A 25,838-nucleotide genomic window follows, 5' to 3' on the forward strand; every position below is an offset into this window, starting at 1 on the left:
AGTTGTTGCCATCCTGTACCTGTCCCGCAGGTGTGATGTTCGGATGTACCGATGCTATGCAGGTGTTGTTACACATGGTCTGCCACTGCGAGGACTATCAGCTATCCGTCCTGTCTCCCTGTAGCTCTGTCTTAGTCGTCTTACAGTACGGACATTGCAAATTATTGCCCTGGCCACATCTGCAGTCCTCATGCCTCCTTGCAGCATGCCCAAGGCACATTCACGCAGATGAGCAGGGACCGTGGGCATCTTTCTTTTGGTGTTTTTCAGAGTCAGTAGAAAAGCCTCTTTAGTGTCCTAAGTTTTCATAACTGTGACCTTTAAGTTCCTACTGTCTGTAAGGTGTTAGTATTTTAATGACCGTTCCACAGGTGCATGTTCATTAATTGTTTATGGTTAATTGGGAAACAGTGTTTAAACCCTTTACAATGAAGATCTGTGAAGTTGTAAAATTTTACAAATTATCTTTGAAAGACAGGGTCCTGTCTTTTCTTTTTTTTGCTGAGTTTATAAATGTGTTATTTTGTTATTTTTTTATAAATTAGCAACCATTTTTTTAAAAACAGTTTTTGCGTCATTATGGGGTACTTGTCACGACTTCCGCTAAAGTCTGTTCCTCTCTGTGTTCGGTGGTCAACGTCACCGGTCTTCTAGCCATCGCCGATCCACCATTCATTTTCCATTTGTTTTGTCTTGTTTTCCTGCACACCTGGTTTACATCTCATCAACATTACTATGTGTATTTAGCCCTCTGTTCCCTCCATGTCTGTGTGGGGTATTGTTTATTTGTCAAGGATGGCACACTTCCGGCTGGTTTGCGCCAGGTTTTGTTTTATGCCCGTGCTTTGTGGCAGCCGGTACTTTGTACTTGCGTTCTGTATTGTGATTGCCTAAGTAAAGCGCCTTGTCCACTCATCTCTGCTCTCCTGTGCCTGACTTCCATGCACCAGCTACACCCACCATTTGAGAGTATTGTGTGTAGATGGACAATTTAATCAATTTTAGAATAAGGCTGTAACCTAACAAAATGTGGAAAAAGTCAAGGGATCTGAATACTTCCTGTGGTCCTGCAGGCTCTAGTTTTGTCTTATCTTGATTATTGTCCAGTCTAGTGCTGCAAGGAAAGACCTAGTTAAGAACAGAGCAGCGCGTCTTGCTCTTCATTATAATCAGAGGGCTAATATAAATACTATGCATGCCAGTCTCTCTTGGCTAAGAGTGGATGAGAGACTAACTGCATCACTTCTTAGTTTTATAAAAAACATTATTGTTTTGAAAATTCTAAATTGTTTGCATAGTCAATTTATGCACTGCTCTGACACACACACGTACCCTTCCAGACATGCCACCAGGGTTCTTTTCACAGTCCCCAAATCCAGAACAAATTCATTTCAAGATCGCTGCTACCTACATTCCGGTTAGCAATGTGAAGCATAAAAGAAATAAACACGGAATACGTTGATACACACCGAAAGCCGGGACTCCAGAGATCATCTTATTTGTCTGCCTGTAACCTACCGTTATTGATCACCAGCCTCAAGAGTCAAACTTTGTATTTTACACGTTTTCACCAAACAGAAAACATCTTATAAGGTTAGCTTCGATTTGGTCTGTGTTTGAGCTATAGCTACATGGGGGGTTCAAATGGATCCTTAGGTTAGCAGGAACACATCTGGCCTATTGCCATCTGATGATGTATGACTTAATGGCAACATCGAATGTCCACCGAGTGACTATATCTTTACGCATCAAAAATATGATGTTGCCTGCTTCCGCGCTGTTGGCGTCCATATCCCCTGTATGTCCCCCGACACCACCACATTGTTTGAGAGAGGTTGGTGTTGCACAAATTTCGTTTTTATAGTGAACAATAACTTTTAGGCACATCCAGTGTGCAAAAACAGTGCAATTACTACAATTAGACACTGATGTGTTTCCAGCTCTGGTAATCAATAATTCACTTATAGCTTGTCAATGAAAGATGACATTCAAAATATGTCAGGATTTGGCCAGGATTGTTCCGGTTTTGGCCACTAGATGCCCCCATTGTGCTTTTTTGACCCTTTTGTTTTCCCCTGTTTCCAGATTATTATTTGCACCTGTGCCTCGTTTTCCTTGAATGTATTTAAACCCTTAGTTTCCCCTCAGTTCTTTGCTCTGTGTTTGAATGTTAGCACCCAGCCCCAGCGATGCGGTGAACATTTGTTACTCCAGTTGGACTCTCTTGTGGTACTCTGTTTTTGTTCTCGTTTATTTATTTTTGATTATCTTTTGAGGCTTTTTCACTGTTGTACCTACCACCTTGTGGATTTACCTTTTCACTTGGAGGATTACCTTTTTCTCTTGGAATTACTTTTGACGTTGTGGATTTATATTTTTGCCTGAAGTACTTTCCTTTTTACTTTATTAAAACACCGTCTCAAGTACTGCTTCTGGGTTATGCCGACTATTAGTTGCTCAGTTTGCTAAGTGACTGTTTCTCACACCGGAGACCCGAGTTCGTAACCGGGTCCAGACAGAAACACAGAGCCCAAAATGAACCCAGAGGCAGCCAGTTCCCAGGACCTTTTTGCCACGCTGTTCCACCACAAGGGGACTGTCCAATGCCACAAAGCCGCTCTGGTTCAGCAAGAGGCCTTAATGGCTAGACATTCTCAACTTCTGTCTGAGATGCTGACTTCCATAAAGCAGATATCTAATCGACTTCCCCCGGCAACCGCTCCCACCCCAGTACCTCAGATTCAAGTGCCCATGGCAGTTAATCCCCTGGCTGAACCTCGTCTTCCGCCTCCCCAATGGTTCTAAGGTGATCCGAGTGCTTGTAAGGGGTTTTTCACCCAATGTTCTCTCTCCTTCGAGCTACAACCCTCGTCGTTTCCCACCGACCGGTCCAAGATCGCATATATCATCACCCTGTAGTCGGAAAAAGCCCTGGCCTGGGCTACTGCTGTGTGGGATGCCCAAAGTCCCTGCTGTGCCAGCTACTCTGCCTTTGCTGAGGAATTCAAGCGAGTGTTTCAAGGTCCAACCAGCGGCCCTGACTCAGCCAAACCGCTCCTGACTCTCTGCCAAGGTCGGCGCAGCATGACGGACTATGCCATCCAGTTCCGCACGGTGGCGGTAACGAGTGGCTGCAACGACGAGGCGCTCCCAGTGTGCTTTCTAAAGGGTCTTTCCGACACCATCCAAGATGAACTGGCCACTCGGGAACCACCGGACAACCTCGAGTCCCTGCTCAAGTTGGCCTCACGCATAGACCAGCGTCTGAGAGAGAGAGAACTCAACCATAGACCTCTCGCCCTAGCTCCTATCGGTCCCAGCTCCGAGTCCCCACCTTTATCCTCGCTGGCCTCACTGGAACCCATGCAGATTGGACGCATCTCCCAGGCTGAGAGAGACCGCCGGATGAGGGAGCGATGCTGTCTATATTGCGGCAAACCGGGCCATTTCCGCTCCATGTGTCCCGGGCTCCAGGGAAACGCACTGTCCCGTGCAGGCCTGGGACTGTAACGGGAAACTTAACCTCCTCCCATCCGTCCAACTACCCGGCTGCTCATTCCAGTCACCCTTTCCTGGGACAACCACGAGCTTCCCCTTCAAGCCTTGGTAGACTCTGGAGCCGCAGGAAACTTCATGGATGGTATCTGGGCGAAGGAGAATGGCATCCCCTCTGAACCTCTAAGCGACCCCATGAGGGTTACTACGTTGGATGGAAGCCCTCTGGGATCTGGACTTGTCACTCGCGTCACTACCCCCTTGCGACTTTCAGTTTCCCAACACCATGAAGTGATTAACTTTCATCTGATCCCCTGTTCCGAGTTCCCTCTCGTCCTTGGCTACCCCTGGCTTCACAGCCATAACCCTCACATCAACTGGCCTGTGGGCACTGTCAAGCAGTGGGGCCCTACGTGCCAAGCCACTTGTATCTTCCCGAGTTCTCCTCCCGAGTCTCTAGAATCCATCGACCTGTCCCGAGTTCCCGAGTGTTACCATGACCTCAAACCGGTATTTAGCAAACAGAGGGCCACCATGCTACCACCCCATAGACCTTACGATTGCCCCATCGACCTGTTTCCGGGTACCTGCCCCCCCCAGGGGTTGGATCTTTTCCCTATCTCCTCCCGAACAAGCTGCTATGGATACCTACATCAAGGAAGCTCTGGCAGCAGGCCTCATTCGTCCGTCCTCCTCGCCCGTGGGAGCAGGGTTTTTCTTTGTAGCCAAAAAAGATAGTGGATTACGTCCTTGCATCGACTACCGGGGACTCAATGCCATAACCGTCCGTAACCGCTACCCGATACCCCTTATGGCCACAGCATTTGAGCTGCTCCAGGAAGCAGTTGTCTTCACTAAGCTTGACCTGCGGAACGCATACCATCTTGTGCGGGTCAGACACGGTGACGAGTGGAAGACCGCTTTCAACACGCCTACTGGTCACTATGAATACCTGGTGATGCCCTTCGGCCTGACCAACAACCCAGCTGTGTTCCAAGTGCTCATAAACGATGTACTTAGGGATATGCTTAACATCTTCGTGTTTGTTTACTTGGATGACATCCTCATCTTTTCGAGCTCCCTTCAAGAACACACAAAGCATGTCAGACAAGTACTCAAATGCCTCCTAGACAGCCATTTGTACGTTAAGCCGGAAAAATGTGAATTCCATTCCTCCCGAGTACAATTCCTTGTGATTTGTAGTGGAACCCGATCAAGTCCAAATGGATTCCAGGAAGGTAGGGGCGGTAGCGGATTGGCCCAACCCCAAGTCCGTTAAGGAAGTTCAGCGTTTCCTGGGCTTCACAAACTTTTACCGCAAGTTCATCAAGAACTTCAGCTTGGTGGCAGCCCCTCTCTCAGCTTTAACCAAGGGTGGCAACGCAAGGTTTCTGTGGGGAAAAGAAGCTGAGACAGCCTTCCAAGGACTCAAGCAGCGCATCCTCTCTGCTCCCAACCTGACACTCCCGACTGCGGATTAACCTTTTGTGGTGGAGGTAGATGCATCAGAGGTTGGTGTTGGAGCTGTCCTGTCTCAGAGGGGTGAAGACAAGAAGCTCCACCCTTGCGCCGCCTTCTCACACCGGCTTACGCCGGCCGAGAGGAACTACGATGTGGGGGATTGTGAACTCCTAGCGGTTAAGATGGCATTGAAGGAATGGAGACACTGGCTCGAGGGGGCTTCTCAACCGTTTCAAGTGCTTACAGACCACAAAAATCTGGAGTATATCCAGCAGGCGAAGCGGTTGAACTCCAGACAAGCTCAATGGTCTCTTTTCTTCAATTGATTCGAGTTTATCCTCACCTATCGGCCCGGGTCGAAGAATCTCAAACCGGACGCCTTGTCCCGAGTCTACGCTCCTGCCATTCGAGAAGATACTGACATGCCTGTCCTTCCTGCCGCTAAGATCGTGGCCCCGATCTCGTGGCAAGTTGAGGATACCATGAGACGAGCTCAAGCTATCGAACCGGTTCCGGAAGGAGGTCCTGCCAATCGGTTGTTTGTCCCCAAGGGAGCGAGGACTCAGGTCCTTCTGTGGGGGCACTCCTCTCGCCTCACCTGTCACCCAGGCGTAGGTCGCACCTTGGAGTTCATCCAGCGAAAGTTCTGGTGGCCCACCATAACAGAAGACATTGCCACTTTCGTCAAGGCCTGTCCCGTGTGCTGCCAGGGCAAATCTTCTCACCTCCGCCCTCAAGGACTCCTTCACACTTTACCTGTTCCCCACCGACCCTGGTCCCATATCTCGTTAGACTTTTTTACTGGCCGTCCCATGGTAATACTACTATCCTAGTCATCATCGACAGGTTTTCTAAGGCGGCCAGGTTCGTCCCCTTGACTAAGTTTCCTTCTGCCAAGGAAACGGCTGAGTTGGTAATTAACCATTTGTTCCGAGTCTTCGGCATTCCTCAAGATATTGTTTCCGACAGAGGTCCCCAGTTCGCTTCAAGGTTTTGGAAGGCCTTCTGCCAACTCATAGGGGCCACTGCCAGTCTATCTTCAGGGGACCACCCAGAGTCCAACGGCCAAACAGAGAGGATGAATCAAGAGCTGGAAACCGCCCTCAGATGTACGGTCTCCAACAACCCGTCCACATGGTCGTCCTTCATTGTCTGGGCCGAGTACGCGCACAACACCTTGTGCTCCTCCTCCACTGGTATGTCCCCGCACGAGTCAGTTTGGCTATGCCCCTCCATTGTTCCCGGACCAGGAGGCAGAAGTCGGAGTGCCTTCAGCCTTGAAATTCATCAGACACTGTCGGCTTATGTGGAGGAAGACCCGTCTTAATATTCTGCGTGCCTCACAGCGGTACCAACGACAAGCCAACAGACGTCGCCGTCCTGGGCCTACCCTGCGCCCCGGCCAGAGTCTTGCTCTCCACAAAAAATGTACCGCTACGGGTGGAGTCTCGCAAGCTGTCCCATAAATACATCGGTCCCTTTAACTTCTTGCGTCGATCAATCCCGTATCCGGGAGCGTAATCATAGCCTCAAGCTCATTACCATAACGGAACGTTAACTATTCATGAAAATCGCAAATGAAATGAAAGAAATATATTCACTCACAAGCTTAGCCTTTTGTTAACAACACTGTCATCTCAGATTTTCAAAATATGCTTTTCAACCATAGCTACACGAGCATTTGTGTAAGAGTATTGATAGCTAGCATAGCATTAAGCCTAGCATTCAGCAAGCAACATTTTCACAAAAGCATTCAAATTAAATCATTTACCTTTGAAGAACTTCGGATGTTTTCAATGAGGAGACTCTCAGTTAGATAGCAAATGTTCATTTTTTCCAAAAATATTATTTGTGTAGGAGAAATCGCTCCGTTTTGTTCATCAAGTTTGGCCAAGAAAAAAACCTGAAAATTCAGTCATTACAACGCCAAACTTTTTTCCAAATTAACTCCATAATATTGACAGAAACATGGCAAACGTTGTTTAGAATCAATCCTCAAGGTGTTTTTCACATATCTATTCAATGATCAATCATTCGTGGCAGTTGGGTTTCTCCTCGGAAGCAAATGGAAAAATACACGCAGCTGGATATTACGCAATAATTGCGACGGAGGACACCAAGCGAGCACCTGGTAGATGTAGTGTAAAATGGTCAATCTTCCAATGATATGCCTACAAATACGTCACAATGCTGCAGACACCTTGGGGAAACGACAGAAAGTGTAAGCTCATTCCTGGCGCATTCACAGCCTTATAAGGAGACATTGGAACACAGCGCCTTCAAAATCTGGGGCACTTGCTGTTTGAAATTTCATCTTGGTTTCGCCTGTAGCATCAGTTCTGTGGCACTCAGATAATATCTCTGCAGTTTTGGAAACATCAGTGTTTTCTTTCCAAAGCTGTCAATTATATGCATAGTCGAGCATCTTTTCGTGACAAAATATCTTGTTTAAAACGGGAACTTTTTTATCCAAAAATTAAAAGAGCGCCCCCTATATCGAAGAAGTTAAGGTTGCCAGGAGAGTGAACCCCGTTACATATTGCCTGCATTTACTCAGATCCCTTAAGATTAATCCCACGTTTCACATTTTCTTATTAAAACCTGTTTTCTTTTCTCCCCTTGTCCCGGCAGGCAGACCTCCGCCCCGTGTCATCGGAGGCCAGCCGGCTTATACTGTCCATCGGATACTGGGTGCAGCGGTCCTGGCAGTATCTGGTGGACTGGGAAGGCTACAGTCCCGAGGAGCGCTCCTAGGTTCCTGCCAAAGACATACTGGACCCTGACCTCATTCGACAGTTCAGGGCCCTCCACCCCGAGAAAGCTGGTAGGAACGTCAGGAGCCGTTCCTAGGGGGGGGATTCTGTTAGGATTTGGCTAGGATTGTTCCGGTTTTGGCCACTAGATGCCCCCATTGTGCTTTTTTGACCCTTTTGTTTTCTCCTGTTTCCAGATTATTATTTGCACCTGTGCCTCGTTTCCCTTGAATGTATTTAAACCCTTAGTTTCACTCAGTTCTTTGCTCTGTGTTTGAATGTTAGCACCCAGCCCCAGCGATGCGGTGAACATTTGTTACTCCAGTTGGACTCTCTTGTGGTACTCTGTTTTTGTTCTCGTTTATTTATTTTTGATTATCTTTTGAGGCGTTTTCCCTGTTGTACCTACCACCTTGTGGATTTACCTTTTCACTTGGAGGATAACCTTTTTTTTACCTTTCTCTTGGAATTACTTTTGATGTTGTGGATTTATATTTTTGCCTGAAGTACTTTCCTTTTTACTTTATTAAAACACCGTCTCAAGTACTGCTTCTGGGTTATGCCGACTATTAGTTGCTCAGTTTGCTAAGTGACTGTTTCTCACACCGGAGACCTGACTCCATAATAGTTCGTAACCGGGTCCTGACAAAATAATAAAAATACGAAAACGGTTATTTTGTTTGTGCTTGATCTTGTGTATTCTGAACTATGTAACTCCTATTTTCTGATCATTTCCTCACAATCTCCCAGATGTCTTCTTTCCAAATATACCAAGTTTTTGCATATCAGAATCCTGTAATTACACATGAATAGCAGTTATTTTGGGGTATGGTCTATTTAGGCGGAAATCTAGATTTTGTCGTTACATTTTCGAGTTTACACCATGCCCGTGAGTGTGCCATTCCCTCAGAACCCTCTATCCCACAGACAATTCAATCACATATTTGACTGCCCTGAGGACACCATCACCCTTAATAGGTCATTATCCTTGCCTCAATTACAAGGGAGTAATCAGCAATCTGCTCCTAATTTGCCATTTTATTGTCCTGTCTGAATAAGGTTTTACAGCTGTGAGGCAGCTGGTTTGTGAGGACCACCTGGTGGGCTATAGATTCTGTCCATTATTCTGATGTAGGAAGAGACAATGCCCAGTCCCAGCCTCACTCCAGCTGCTTCAGAAACAGGGCCAAAGCCCATATCCGCTCACAGGAGCATTGGGAGCTATGGCAAGTATGTGCATTAGTTTGGTGAATGACTCCCAACTTTAGCAGTTGCTCTTGTCATTATGGTTTCCACAACACTGCTATTTTAGATGGTCTGCGGTGCTGTTTTCTTTCTAATGCTCATGTTAATGATGGACCAGCACACTAGGGAGTTAGCCTACATTGAGTATTGGTGTCGTTTAGGTCAGGGTGCTGCATGCTGCATGTGTCGCAGCGTGTGTAGTGGTAGATGACAGCGCGGGTGACAGTGTAATCTCAGGGAAGTTCAGACTTCCAAGTCTGACTTGAAATAGTGACAGATCTCATCACCTGACTGAGCTGGTGCCTCCCCTGCTGCAGAATGCAGCCGATTTCATGAGACAGTGTGAAGACCAAGAGGTAAACTCTATGTCATGAAAACACAACACCAGTCCCACATCTAGGTGACAGAATATAGAGATATATAAAAATAGCTGTTTTATGATCGACTTATGTTTTGCATTTCGAGAATATTATTTTCTACACACCCCATTATCCAGCTCTTTTTCATGTTTATTCAACCTCATGTCTTCTGAGATAATTGGTGGTACATGTAGTCTTTGGGGGTGTGTTGTTTTTCACACATCAGGTGTTTATAGGGGAGTGGAGACGGAAATCGTTTTCTCACTAAAGTATGAAGTGACAGTTAATGCTAAGTGTGTGATGAACACTGACTGAGTCACCCCTGCTTCATCATTTATTGGAGGCAAGAATAGACAAACTATCACCTAAACGATGATATCATCAGAGCATTCAAGAACTGCCTTCGTTTGGACAGGGCTCTGTGAAAGAGAATATTTCATATTTGTGTGGTTAAAAGCTCAATGTAGACATTTTTATCACAATCTCAAATCATTTCTGGGTAACAGTTAAGTACAGTTGAAGTCGGAAGTTTACATACACTTAGGTTGAACAAACTATAGTTATATAACAAACTATAGTTTTGGCAAGTCGGTTAGGACATCTACTTTGTGCATGACACAAGTCATTTTTCCAACAATTGTTTACAGACAGATTATTTTACTTAATTCACTGTATCACAATTCCAGTGGGTCAGAAGTTTACATACACTAAGTTGACTGTGCCTTTAAACAGCTTGGACAATTCCAGAAAATGATGTCATGGCTTTAGAAGCTTCTGATAGGCTAATTGACATCATTTGAGTCAATTGGAGGTGTACCTGTGGATGTATTTCAAGGCCTACCATCAAACACAGTGCCTCTTTGCTTGACATCATGGAAAAATCAAAAGAAATCAGCCAAGACAGAAAAAAAATTGTAGACCTCCACAAGTCTGGTTCATTTTTGGGAGCAATTTCCAAACGCCTGTAGGTACCATGTTCATCTGTACAAACAATAGTACGCAAGCATAAACACCATGGGACCACGCAGGCGTCATACCGCTCAGGAAAGAGACGCATTCTGTCTCCTAGAGATTAACTAACTTTGGTGCGAAAAGTGCAAATCAATCCCAGAACAACAGCAAAGGACCGTGTGAAGATGCTGGAGGAAACAGGTACAAAAGTATCTATATCTACAGTAAAACGAGTCCTCTATCGACATAACCTGAAAGGCCGCTCAGCAAGGAAGAAGCCACTGCTCCAAAACCGCCATTAAAAAGCCAGACTATGGTTTGCAACTGCAGATGGGGACAAAGATTGCACTTTATGGAGAAATGTCCTCTGATCTGATGAAACAAAAATAGAACTGTTTGGCCATAATGACCATTGTTATGTTTGGAGGAAAAAGGGGGAGGCTTGCAAGCCGAAGAACACCATCCCAACCGTGAAGCACGGGGGTGGCAGCATCATGTTGTGGGGGTGCTTTGCTGCAGGAGGGACTGGTGCACTTCACGAAATAGGTGACATCATGAGGAGGAAAATTATGTGGATATATTGAAGCAACATCTCAAGACATCAGTCAGGAAGTTAAAGCTTGGTCGAAAATAGGTCTTCCAAATGGACAATGAACCCAAGCATACTTCCAAAGTTGTGGCAAAATGGCTTAAGGACAACAAAGTCAAGGTATTGGAGTGGCTATCACAGAACCCTGACCTCAATCCTACAGAAAATGTGTGGGGAGAACTGAAAAAGTGTGTGTGAGCAGGGAGGCCTACAAACCTGACTCAGTTACACCAGCTTTGTCAGGAGGAATGAGCCACAATTCTTGTGGAAGCTTGTGGAAGGCTACCCAAAACGTTTGACCCAAGTTAAACAATTTAAAGGCAATGCTACCAAATACTAATTGAGTGTATTTAATGTCAGGAATTGTGAAAAACTGAGTTTAAATGTATTTTCCTAAGGTGTATGTAAACTTCTGACTTCAACTGTAACTCTGGGTCTTCCTTTCCTGTGGCGGTCCTCATGAGCCAGTTTCATCATAGTGCTTGATGAGTTTTTCCTAGCCACCGTGCTTCTACACCTGCATTGCTTGCTCTTTGGGGGTTTAGGCTGGGTTTCTGTACAGCACTTTGATATATCAGCTGATGTAAGAAGGGCTATATAAATTAATTTAATTTGATTTGAAACAGACATATCTCAACATCAACTGTTCAGAGGAGACTGCATGAATCAGTCCTTCATGGTCAAATAGCTGCAGAGAAACCACTGCTAAAGGACACCAATAAGAAAAATAGACTTGCTTTGGCAAAGAAACACGAGCAATGGACATTAGACCATAAATCTGGTTCACCTACTCTGGTCTGATGAGTCCAAATTTGAGATTTTGGGTTCCAACCACTGTGTCTTTGTGAGACGCAGAGTAGGTGAACAGATGACCTCCGCATGTGTGGATCCCACCGTGAAGCATGGAGGAGGAGGTGTGATGGTGCTTTGCTGGTGACACTGTCTGTGATTTATTTAGAATTCAAGGCACACTTAACCAGCATGGCTACCACAGCATTCTGCAGTGATATGCTATTCCATCTGGTTTGAGCTTATTGGGACTATCATTTGTTTTTCTACAGGACAATGACCCAACACACTTCCAGGCTGTGTAAGGGCTATTTGACCAAGGAGGAGAGTCATGGAGTGCTGCATCAGATGACCTGGTCTCCACAATCCCCCGACCTCAACCCAATTGAGATGGTTTGGGATAAGACCGCAGAGTGAAAGAAAAGCAACCAACAAGTGCTCAGCATATGTGGGAACTCCTTCAAGACTGTTGGAAAAGCATTCCAGGTGAAGCTGGTTGAGAGAATGCTAAGAGTGTGCAAATCTGTCATCAAGGCAAAAGGTGGCTACTTTGAAGAATCTGAAATATAAAATATATTTTGATTTGTTAAACACTTTTTTGGTTACTACATGATTCCATATGTGTTATTTCATAGTTTTGATGTCTTCACTATTATTCTACAATGTAGAAAATAGTCAAATTAAAGAAAAACCCTTGAATGAGTAGGTGTGTCCAAACTTTTGACTGGTACTGTATATATACAACTCAAGAAAATAACCTTTTTTGACTGCAGCTAGGCCATTCCACTAATTCGGTGCCTTTTAAGAAGTGTAAGGTGGTTATTTCACCTATTAAAACAATTATGTCATAAAGAGCAAATGTTCAACTTAATAAAAAAATTGTTTTCCCATCTAAATTGGTTAAATAAAATTTAAAAAATGCTATAGTAAATGCCTTTTAAGTGCCAAATAAAGTAACATGGTTGATTATAAGGTTGATGAGTTCATGTTAAATCAGCCATAAATCCCCTTGTGACAGGGTGAATGGAAGCTTGTGTGCAACAGGGAGTGGTAATTAAATGCAAGCTTCACAAAAAAAAATGTAATTGTTAAAACAATTGTAGCCTGTCTACAGTAGGTTGGTTGGATGTGTTAATTATGATTAAATATCCTCAATTCATAGTATTATCCGTGAGAGAGTGATGATCTAGCTGTCTACTGTATATGGTTTTGGGGGAACTGGAGAGTTCACCCGGTTGCTGTTCTGTGTATCAAGTGTCATCTTTAGTCATCCAAATTCCCTCTTTTCGGCCCCCTGCCCTTGCTCCAAACCTTTACCATCCGCATGATTGATACCCAGTCTTACGAGGTATCTTTTCCCCCTCCTTCAGAAGTCGTGTATCGGGTGTCCAGATATTAAAGGAGCTCTTCTTCTGATGGTGACGCAGGCTCCTTGCTGGGTTGTCAAAGGAAAACACGCATGAGAAGCACAGCAGTACCTCTCACTGCTCCCTCCACCTTGAAATCTGGCACTTCTTTTACATAGCTGGAGGGGTATTTATAAAGAGAAACATCAGAGGTCTGACATGTGAACTGGCTGACAAGTGCATCTCATTGAAAAATGGCCTAGGTCTAATGTCTGAGGTAATAGAGGCTGGGCAGAAGGGTTATAGTGTCTCATCTTAGATGCTGTACATACCACATGTTACTTTCCAGTGACGGCTAAAGGAAAGTAATAATCAAGCAATTTTGTATGTCACTTTAAACACACCCTGTTGGTGCCATGCAAAATCAATGCCTCAATAACTATGATACCGTAGACCATCACTTAATATGTTGACACTAAATGAATATGAGGCTGATGCTGCAGTATCTGTTCCAGGCCAGGGAGCATATGAAAATAAACCCAAGACTAAGAGGTGAGTTACAGTACACATGTTATATAGAAACAACACTCAATGACCCGTGGCATGGTTTTCATGTCACACACTCTTTCACAGACAGGTCCTGGATCCTCTTCCCAGTCACATTTTAAAGCCCTTCGCTCTCTCTCTTGTTTGAAGTGGCCATCACTCGGGAGTGTGTGAAACCAGACACTTGACGTATCTCCTGTCGCTCTCCTGCTCCTATATGAAGCCCAACATTCTCCTGTCCAATCAGTGTAGTAGGCCATTGTTTCCTACTATAAGGGTAACAGTGAGTTAAGGGTGTAAGATGAGATAGGTGTGACTCTCTTCTCATCGTCTTACTATTGTCCTGTCCCAGTCGTGGGATTGTTACCGGTGCATCAAGTCTGACACCAACAGGCTCTTGAACAGCTTCTATCCCCAAGCAACAAAATAGCTACACGGACCGATTTTACCTTGTAACTTTATTGACCTTTTTATTTCAGTATTTGCACTGTCATTATGCACACTCACGGGGCCCTACACACTCACACACACTGTCACTCCAACACACACGCGCAAACACTCACTCGCACATAATATGCACATACATTTATACTGACTACACACCCACTCACATGGAAGCTGCTGCTACTCTGTTTGTCTTACATCCTGTTGCCTAGTCACCTTACCCCTATACATACAGTATTTACCTCCATCGCTCCAGTATCCCTACACATATGGTATTGGAACTGACTTTTTAAACAGTTCCTGTATGTAGTAGTATGCTTACTTACTTTGTCTATTTCATATTTCTTACTCTTATTTCTTATTTGTTTTGTTCTTTCTAGTAATACATTGTTATAATTAATTATTACATTGTTGGGTTTTGAGTTTGCATTTCAGGCATTTCACTGTACTTGTGCATGTGCTATTGAAACTTGGAAACTATTTTGGATTATTGACCACCAGTTGTCAGAACCTTCCCCTCACAACATTTCGAACCCAACTGACAGTACTAATCTCTGATCTCCTCTATCAATTACTAAGATTTGGAGGGCAAATGCTGAGTAATGAAGGATCAGTCATTAGGCCCCAAGAGAAACTGTTTTCACTTCTAGGCAGAGGCAGTGCATTGAATAGTTATATGGAAAGCGGTCAATACAGATGTAGGATCTTAATTTGATCAATGAAGGACATTTAAAACGTGTAGTGCATTTGAGGTTTAAAAAGGCTTCTGAAGTTTTTCCATTTCCACTTTCAAATGTCAGACTTGAATTTCCCTTATGAAAAATAGCTCAATCCCTATTCATTATAATCCACATAACATAACATTATTTTCATGCTGTAGCAAACTGGCTCAAATTAAGATCCTACAAATTAAGATCTGTAACCAACACTTCAGAATTGGTTTTCAGTTACGTATATGGTCCCTCATGTAACATTGTCAATGTGCAATACATCTAATTCATTAAATATAATGGAGAACCCCCATATGCACAATTGTACATGACTGCAAGTAAATGCTGTACAACTTCCAGATCTTTATTTCATGGACAATGCTATTTCACATCCGTCTTCTTATTCACTGCACAGTTGTATATACAGTGAGCTCCAAAAGTATTGGGAGAGTGATAGATTTTGGGGATTTTTGGCTTTGCACTCCAGAACTTTGGATTTGAAATTATAAAATGACCATGAGGTTACAGTGCAGACTGTCAGCTTTAATTTGAGGGTGTTTTCATCCATATCGGGCGAACCAGTTAGAAATATCAGCACTTTTTGTACATAGTCTCTCCATTTTTAGGAGACAATAAGTATTGAGACAAATTCAATACTATAGTAAGTGCCAAATAAAGCAACAGGGTTGACCGTAACAGGATTGACTGTAACAGGGTTGTCTATTTCATGTTAAATCAGCCACAAATCCCCTTCTGACAGGGGGAATGGAAGCTTGTGTGCGTGCCATGCCAAGGGCCATTTTATTAAGGGTTACTGTGTGTTGTTTGTATAACGTCTGCTGTAAGTCACCTCTTAGTCTTGGGTTTATCTTTCATATGCTCCCTGGCCTGGAACAGATACTGTAGCATAAAGCCTCATATTCATTTACGATCAATGTATTAAGTGATGGTCTACAGTATCATAGTTATTGAAGTTTTGATTTGGCATGGCACCAACAGAGTGTGTTAAAAGTAACATAATATTGCTTGATTATTTTACTTTCCTTCAGCAGTCACTGGAAAGAAACATTTAGTATGTACAGTTGTTAAGATGAGACACCACAGTATAATCGTTCTGCCCAGGCACCATCACCTCAGACATTAGACCAAGGCCAAAATGTATCATTTTGGAGTCACTTTTATTGTAAATAACAATAGAATATGTTTCTAAACATGTCTACATTAATATGGATGTGACCATAATTACAGGATAAACCTGATTGAATCGTGAAAAAGTTAGACGCACAAGTATCATACTCCAAGACATGCTAACCTCTCATCATTACAATAACAAGATAGGTTAGCATTTTTGGGGGGGGTATGATATTTCTCACTCAAAATTATTTCTAAACGGTTCACCCGATATGGGTGAAAAGACCCTCAAATTAAAGCTGACAGTCTGCACTTTAACCTCACAGTCATTGTATAATTTCAAATCTAATGTTTTAGAGTGCAAAGCCCAAACCAAAAAAATCTATCACTCTCACTGTATATACTGTATAGCCCGTCTATAGAGATTAAAAAACAACAACATCTGATTTAATTAACAAAAAGTAAAGTGACCTTCATTTCAACTCCTGATGCAATCAATCAGGGTCCATAATTCTTTATACAAACCACAGGCTCCTGCTAAGAGTCAGGCAGCACTGCTATATCTCTCTCAGAATTAATAAAAGAGAGTGGCCGGATTAGGCCTGAAGATAATTAGAAAGGGTCTTCCATCAAACACAGGGATTAGACTTAGACTTTATTGACGTCAAGCCACTAACTGAAATTCCCAAGACACTGCAGATAACATTCAGTCTTGTGGGGTTAAATGGTCAATTTTCCTTCAAGAAGGGGAGAACAAAAGGAGGAAAATCCTTTGATGAAGAGAAACCAAACTGACCCTGTATGTTCTGCATTTCGAATATCTAATGTGGACTTTGATAGCCAACCCAGGACATTTGCTTAGACCAGCAAACAGATGAGGAGAATGGCTGCGTTTCCAAGAGGCTCAACAATGCACTCTCAGCATCATGCTCAAGGCCAGTAATTGTCAATTAATTATACTGTTTGTCCTTCCTGGAATCAATTAGCCTCTCTGTAAGGAGCTCAATTAATACTTGGAAAAGCTAAACTCTGTTCATAATAGGGTCCCTAACCTGCAATGTTCTCTCAGAGCCTCTCAGGTCTCTGTGGTGCCTGAATGGGAAGGAAGGAAATGTGTGCATCTTTTGCGGGGAAAAAATCTCATTAAATGCACACCATTGCAGTTATGTTAATAACTGCGTAAACTCACAGAGCACAGTTGGAGAGAAGAAAACTGTTGCCCTGGGTGATAAGTCTGGTGGCAGCAGCACAGGCAGCAGAACATACATTTCCACTCTAATAAGCACGTTAGAAAAATGATCTGAAGTGCATGTGCTGTGTAATCTTTTCACAATATAATATAATCTGCGATCACTTTTAATTGTCAAAGAAATGTAGACCGACATACAACTTTGGACGCACAATCATTTCATTGATCTAATGTTATTACCCTCTAATCAATTTGCAAACCAGTAAATATCATCACCATTTGAATACAGTTGATATATGCATGATACAATCCTGTCTCTGTTGTCTCAGCGCCCATCTCACGTCCTTTGAATTATGGGTAGTAGTGGAGTGAGACACACGAAGCATGTTGAAAGACCTCTGCCCCGCCAGGGAACGATGAGGTCCCCCTGCACCTCCTGTTTGCACCCCACGAGCAACACAGCATGGCATATTATAATCCAGATGAAAGGCAGAGTTCTCTCCCACAGCCTCAGGGCAGAGGAAAACAGGGTGCTTAATTGGTGCTCTCAGCACTGTACAACCGGCTTATTGGTTTTATTCGATGAAGCACTTTTCTTATCACCTCTCGGCAGGTATTAATAATGCTGCTAGGAGTATGCTCATTGTGACGCTGGGGGTGGATCGGGTGTCGACGCGAGACCCCTATAGTAGTGGCCAACAGGTGTGAAGGATGTTCCTCTGTGTGTGTATACATTACTCCCGCTGCGCACTGCCTAGTGTCTATCTGTCCAATGTACACGAGTCATCTATATTTAGTCATGGCTGAAGACGGCATTGAAAGTTGATGTTATTCACTCTTTAGTCACCATACAGCCCCAGGGGAGAAACAGCAGGCAGGGTCGGTTCCAGGCATAAGCGACGTAAGCTCACTTAGACCCTCCCCCCCCGCCACACACACACACACCAAAAAAATTATATATTTTTAAGGAACTCATTCGGGGTCTCAACTTACTATTGCAAGTAAGAATAGTAGAATACACCAGGTGAAATTTGGAAATCTGGTTGTGAATCAGCAGTTTTTCTCTTGTTATGTCAGTCACTGACAGTCACTCAATTTGCCATATCAGCTAAAAAAATTTAGATTGGTTGTTAGCTGGCTAGACTATCTAAACTTGTAGTAATGATGGCCGAATAACAACCAGGCATGTAATGGCAAACTACCTTAAAATAGATATCTCTGCCCGATTGCTAAATGTGTAGAATTGCAGTAACCAAATCTCCCTTAGGGCCCCCAAAAGGCTAGAACCGGTGTTGTGCCGAAAAGCTCCAGTAAGGGTGTTTAACTGGCGGCAGAGAAGTCAGACACAGGAGAGAAATAACTGTGTTTCCAACGGCACAGTTTATTTACAAAAAAAACACCGGAAAACATAATAATAAAAATCAATGGGTAACATAACACGCCGCATACCAGTACAGACATACACCTACAATAAACAATCACCGACAAGGACATGAGGGGAAACAGAGGGTTAAATACACAAAATGTCATTGATGGGATTGGAACCAGATGTGATGGAAACAGGACAAAACCTAAGAAAAATGAAAAATGGATCAGCGATGGCTAGAAGGTCGATGACGTCGACCGCCGAACACCGCCCGAACAAGGAGAGGGACAGTCGTGACAGCTCCCCCCTGCCAGAATCCCCCCCTCCACCCCTTCACGTGAACACGCACTCAATTCTTTATTGCTGCGACTTGCTTGCTAGTTGAGATTTCTGATCACGTTAGGCTGGGTTTCATTCATTTTTTTATGTCGGTTTGATCACGGGGGAGGCACTACCAATGTCTACATTTTTCGGTTTTGGCTATTTGTTTCAAGTGTATCTCTTTGCCAAAATTCGTCATCTCTCGCATGTCTTTTTCGACTAGTAGTTGTTCTGAAATGTTTATTGCTTACCTAGATTTTACTCCCTCCTCTATGTTTAATATAACATACATACATTAATTATTCATGTCTGATGCTGATCCTGATGTGAAGTTTGTTCTATAGAAAGTATTTGACACTGATGTGTGCCACAGAAAGGAAATTAGAAGGGGGGATTCGGCAGGGCTATTTTCTTGCCTCCCGAAATCCCCACCCCCCCTCTATTTTAGGACTGTAAGGCCTGGCACACTTCATAATCATTTTAGTAGTTCATGTTGACCAGTAGTGTGTGCCAAGTATTTGACTCTAGCCAAAAAATGAAGGAAAAATAGTAATAATAACAATAATAATAACAATAATAAGTCAAGAATTTGTACTCTGGGCGAAAAAGTTCAGTTCAAATATGTAAGTCAACGTGAGTGCATATTCATAATCACAGTAAACTGTTATAATAATTCAATCCCCCCCCCCCATCAACCACAAAACACAATAATGAGGATAATAATATAAATTAAAATACAACAAATATATAACAATATATATATATACACATACACACACATAAACTGTACATATACATAAACATATTCACAGGACACTCAACTTATCTCTTTTCCTACATCAGATATGCAGGTGACATTTCCAGCTGGATGACAGCACATAATCAGCAAGATGAAGATGCTCTTCATCTGAGGGAAAGCCTGCCCATTCTCAGATGTTAGATCATCCGAGGTGATCACATGCCATTTACATTCCAGCCCTTGTCAGCTCCAGATTTGACTACTTCAACTCACACCCTGCTGGAATCCCTGCATTCTCAGATTCCCCTCTGTTATTAATCTCTATATTGTAATCAATAAAGAGTTTCAAAATTCTGTACTTATATTAACACATATGTTCTCATCATTCCTGAGAGAGAAGGGGCGTAATATCTCCAGATGGGCGTGTGGTACCCTTCCTCACCCATGCCATCAAGATGTTACTTCTTGTGGGGTCTTTGCCTTGAAAGTAAGTATGAGAGCATAAGTAATGTACAATTAACCTACTGAAAGTATACTGACTAAAAGGCAAAACAGAACTGTGAAATTGTATTATAGCTGTGTCGTTGTATATTTGCGAATTAGAATCTTAAGGCTAACATAATTTTGTTGGGGAAAACTGAAATGCCCATCAATATTTTTCCCAGTTTGCTGAATGTGTTCTGAAGGAGGAGTCGATTGTCTTTACAAATACGGACAAAGATGTTAACATCATGAGAGATGAAATAGCAGTCACTCTCCAAAACACTGGTATGTTCAATTTCTAATATAATTCTAGATTTAAAAAAAAACATGTAAATGGATCTTTCAAAGTTATCTTTGATCCAACTTCTGACTAGATGGCCACTAAAACACATTCAATTTAAATAATTGTTACATGAAACCTATACTGTTCCCCGTTTGCTCAGAAAAATACATGTAAAAATGTATAGACTACTTGACATTATGTTTTGCTCGATGACCTGAGCCAACTGTGCCACTTCTGTGGGGAGGTGGACAGTAATGAGGAAGACACTAACTGCGCAATTGCTTGTTCACTTCTAAAGGCACATTTTTACAAGTACAAATTTGTATAAGCAGTAATATTTCTAGAGGTAGTATCATCCACTTTGTCTGATAATGAAATAATTGTATTTCAAGAAAATGTATTTAAATGTTTTAAATATATGAAAATTTTTCATCACAAATTTCAGATTGGTTGTGTCCGCTGCCCACGTTGGTTCCACCAGTCCTGTATGAAAACCATCTCACCATTGGAGGATTATGTCTGCGCTGCCTGTCAGGACTAGGTTAGGCTTGAGTTCCAGGCGACAGTATCACCTGGAAAACTTTCCATAAAAAGTGGACTAAATGTTCAGTCGAGCTGTTGCATCTTTGCAATTTGTTTATGTTATTTATTGTCTTTTTATATTTGATTTATTGTAATTTCATATCTTATTATGCCAAGATTTAAATTTGTATTTCCTATTTAATGTTTGTTAACAAGCTTAACTTTCTGTGATGTTTTTTGTGTTATTGTGTGATAATATTTGTGTATTGTCTTTATTGTCTTAAAGATTACAAAATGTTTAATTAATAAATGTTTATGGTTCTTTATACTCTAATTTTGCTTTCTGTGGCACACACTACTGGTCAACATGATTGTGAAGTGTGCATGAATTTTGGCAGAGATTTATTTATAGACTAAAACACTTGAAACAAATAGCCAACCAAAAACTGCAGACATTATTAGTGCCTCCCCAACTATCGAACCGACATAAAAAATCAAATGAAACGCAGCCTAACGTGATCAGTAATCTCAACTAGCAAGCAAGGCAGCAATGAAAAATTGAGTGCGTGCGCATTCACGTGAAGGGGGGGGGAGAAAGAATTCTGGAAGGGGGTAGCTTTTCGGCAGCAGGTATCAGAGAACAATGAAAGTGAAGCATTTTCCAATGAAAGGCTCACAGTCAGTTTTACATTCTGTAGTTTCTTGTGGTTTGAGGTATTTCTCAAGACAGTTCTTACACGGGCTTCACGGTCATTAGGCAGGATTAGGCGGCCGTCTATGGCGGCAGATTGACGGGCTTGCATTTTCTGAGCTAAACTGACCAACAACACATAAAACGTCACATAATTCTGCCGAAAAACAATGACAGTTTCTCTCAACCAGTGGCATATGTGCTTTTTAAGTGAGTGCTTATGCCACCCTTTTGATAAGAAAAGCTCACTTTGTCAAAGGCAGGGGAGCAAAGTGTTTTGCTTGTCCATTCCCAGCATGCCTCTCCAGGGTGCTGTTGGAGAGACGCATCTCTGCAGCTCTCCACCAACGTTCTGTCGACAAAACATAAATCATATAGCAAATATAGGATATGGTAGAAAGACTATGTGTCATTTTCTGTAGCCTACAGGCTGGATATAAAATGTATGACAATGTAATGAGAAGGACACTTTGTACATCCTGCAGGTTTCTCCGATCAAATATGCTAACCTAAATGGCGCTCAATCGAATGTAAAAATGTGCTGACATGTTAACAAGCAACATATTCTAAAAACAGGTCAGGTCAAAGTGAAATGGACCATATGGAATGGACCAATCACGACTGTTGTCCAGGAGTTTCATCCCATTGTCATTTTCAGTGGTTTAAAGTTTGTATCCGTAAATCTTTGACAAGCTGATCATAGCGAAAAAGAAAATACTGCGTCATTTCCCGCTGTGTAAACACATTCCAAATAGGCTTGCGATAACTCCTGATAAAGTTGGGTAGCTGATATTCAGAGCTTAAATAACCAAATTAGTTATTCACAGGAATCAGGACTATTAAAGCCAATGCAATTGCCTATTTTACAAATGGTGGGCCTACCACATGGATGGGCATTCATAAAATTCCATTGCGGGCAACACTGGAGGTTACACTTCAGCAAGCATGGACTGACTCCGACGTCTTTTGGACTTCTTTTTTTGGTGCAGTTCTGGACCGGCCTTGTTTTCCACATCCACTGACATTGGTTTTTAGTGCAGTCCGGACCAAATCTGAACCATTCATAGACGTCTATGTTTGGTTCAAATTTTGTCCGATCTGGACCAGCCTTGATTTGGCCCAAACATAGACATCTATAAATGACTTATTTTCAACTGTCATTCAGAACAGAAAATGAACCTGATTTCAACATCCGGGAAAATATATATTTTTCAACGTCCGGAAACGATGGCTTTTCAACATCCTGGAAAATATGTATTTTAAACATACAGAAAATACCTTTTCATCTTTCATCAGAACCTAAATTGAACTTAACTTCAATGTCTGGAAAATACGCCTTACTGGGACTATTCTAGTTTTGCAGGGGGTATAATTTTTTGTTCAAGGGCGGCTTTGATTTCTTAAGCTACAGTAAGTATGTAAAATACTGTATATGGCATGTAAATGTTGATATACAAAGAGGGAAGATTACGATTTGAAACCCAGTAACAGTAGCACACAGTGGTTCTTGAATGTCAAGACTAGTTTGTTCCAATGATTCAGTTACATTGGAGTGGAATGGCGCATGTCAAGGTGAAGAGGTCAAACACACAATGTTCGTCCATCAGACCGTTTGTCTCCGTGTTTTGGGAGTGGGGTCTCCAGTTACCACGCCGACTGCTCTCTGGCCCCGTCACTCAGTGCCCCAACTCGTCCTTCTTCATTTCTACACACATAATGTGTACACGCACACACACACTGAACAGAAGCATAACTTTTCATTCTCATCTTCGATTCCAGTAATTACTCAACAGCATAGCAACATGACTGTGTTTACCTCAGGCAGGTCCATAAGATTTTACAGAGTTACAGTTCATATAAGAAATCAGTCAATTGAAATAAATTAATCGGGCCCTAATATATGGCTTTCACTTGTCTGGGAATATAGATATGCATCTGTTGGTCACAGATATCTTGCAAAAAAGGTAGGGTTGTGGATCAGAAAACCATACAGTATCTGCTGTGACCACCATTTTCCTCATGCAGCTTGACACATCTCCTTCGCATAGAGTTGATCAGGCTGTTGATTGTGGCCTGTGGAATGTTGTCCCACTCCTCTTCATTGTCTGTGTGAAGTTGCTAGATATTGGCGGGAACTGGAACATGCTGTCGTACATGTCGATCCAGAGCATCCCAAACATGCTCAATGGGTGACATGTCTGGTGAGTATGCAGGCCATGGAAGAACTGGGACATTTTCAGCTTCCAGGAATTGTGTACAGATCCTTGCAACATGGAGCCGTGCATTATTATGCTGTAACATGAGGTGATGGTGGCAGATGAATGGCATGACAATGGGCCTCAGGATCTCTTTACGGTATCTCTGTCCATTCAAATTGCCATAGTTAAAATGCAATTGTGTTCATTGTCTGTAGCTTATGCCTGCCCATACCATAATCCCACTGCCACCATGGGGAACTCTGTTCACAACGTCGAAATCAGCAAACCGCTCACGCACACAACGCCATACACGTGGTCTGCGTTTGTGAGGCTGGTTGGGACATACTGCCAAATTCTCTAAAACAACATTGAAGGCGGCTTATTGTAGAGAAATGAACATTACATTCTCTGGCAACAGCCCTGGTGGACATTCCTGCAGTCAGTATGCCAATTGCATGCTCACTAACAGGGATGTACACACACAAAGTTAAATCTAGAATTGGCTTCCTATTTCGCAACAAAGCATCCTTCACTCATGCTGCCAAACATACCCTTGTAAAACTGACCATCCTACCAGTCCTCGACTTTGGCGATGTCATTTACAAAATAGCCTCCAATACCCTACTCAACAAATTGGATGCAGTCTATCACAGTGCAATCCGTTTTATCACCAAAGCCCCATATACTACCCACCATTGCGACCTGTACGCTCTCGTTGGCTGGCCCTCGCTTCATACTCGTCGCCAAACCCACTGGCTCCATGTCATCTACAAGACCCTGCTAGGTAAAGTCCCCCTTATCTCAGCTCGCTGGTCACCATAGCATCTCCCACCTGTAGCACACGCTCCAGCAGGTATATCTCTCTAGTCACCCCCAAAACCAATTCTTTCTTTGGCCGCCTCTCCTTCCAGTTCTCTGCTGCCAATGACTGGAACGAACTACAAAAATCTCTGAAACTGGAAACACTTATCTCCCTCACTAGCTTTAAGCACCAACTGTCAGAGCAGCTCACAGATTACTGCACCTGTACATAGCCCACCTATAATTTAGCCCAAACAACTACCTCTTTCCCAACTGTATTTAATTTTTATTTATTTATTTATTTTGCTCCTTTGCACCCCATTATTTTTATTTCTACTTTGCACATTCTTCCATTGCAAAACTACCATTCCAGTGTTTTACTTGCTATATTGTATTTACTTTGCCACCATGGCCTTTTTTGCCTTTACCTCCCTTCTCACCTCATTTGCTCACATTGTATATAGACTTGTTTATACTGTATTATTGACTGTATGTTTGTTTTACTCCATGTGTAACTCTGTGTCGTTGTATCTGTCAAACTGCTTTGCTTTATCTTGGCCAGGTCGCAATTGTAAATGAGAACTTGTTCTCAACTTGCCTACCTGGTTAAATAAAGGTAAATAAAAAATTTGTGCACAGCATTTTAGAAAAGTAACCGTTTTGTGCATATGAAACATTTCTGGGATCTTTTATTTCAGCTCATGAAAGATGGGACACTTTACATCTTGCGTTTATATTTTTGTTCAAATGGCATTCCCACAGGCCCGGACCTCACAACACATAACCTTGCCCTTAACCCCCACATACTACACAGAGAGGCATGCACGCAAGCATCCTGGCACCCAAACATAGACAAACACATGCACACTTTTCAAAACCCATCCAATTGGTCATGATGAAAACTGTACAGATGTAGGATCTTAGTTTGAGCCAGTTTGCTACAGCAAGAAATGTGGATTATAATGAATGAGCATATTTTTAGGGGGTTGGTACATTGATACAAGGGAAAATCAAGTTTGACATTTCAAATAGGAAATTACAAACTTCAGAAGCCTTTTAAAACCTCAAATACACTACGAGTTTTACATTTACTGCATTGTAGGAAAGTTATCCTGCAACAGGGGGATTAAATGATGATCCTACATCTGTACAGACATAATGCATGAGGCACATGGGACAAGCTTATGAGGACTTATGTGCTTATAGGATCTCTGTGTTGAATCCATACAGTCAAGAGATCCTGGGTTTGTACAGCCATTGCACGTAACATGCTGTCTGTCTGTGTCAGCCATCGGGAGACCTCGGCCGTTTGCATGCCTATTGGCCCTACAGTCTTCTTCACAACCCTCAGCTGCTCCCAGGTCAAGGCTGCTGCTTGTGTGGAATGTTTGTTGTTCGCTCCTCCCACCATATCTGTCCCTTCATA

At 42.7% G+C, this 25,838-nt stretch overlaps 1 long non-coding RNA gene across 2 annotated transcripts in view; it reads left to right on the forward strand.

The window, feature by feature from the left end:
- Nucleotides 1-11,960, forward strand: part of LOC112252894 — a 33,062-nt gene extending 21,102 nt beyond the window's left edge. Inside the window, exons 2-3 of one of the 2 annotated variants that reach the window (XR_006083642.1) lie at nt 7,588-7,780; nt 11,915-11,960. This is a non-coding gene — a long non-coding RNA (uncharacterized LOC112252894). Of the gene's footprint in view, nt 1-7,587; nt 8,739-11,914 lie in introns of those variants that run through there. The other variant, XR_006083641.1, reaches the window with a different exon arrangement.
- The last annotated feature ends 13,878 nt before the right edge of the window (nt 11,961-25,838 follow it).

This window comes from Oncorhynchus tshawytscha, linkage group LG06, assembly GCF_018296145.1.
Source record: "Oncorhynchus tshawytscha isolate Ot180627B linkage group LG06, Otsh_v2.0, whole genome shotgun sequence".
Classification (NCBI taxonomy): domain Eukaryota; kingdom Metazoa; phylum Chordata; class Actinopteri; order Salmoniformes; family Salmonidae; genus Oncorhynchus; species Oncorhynchus tshawytscha.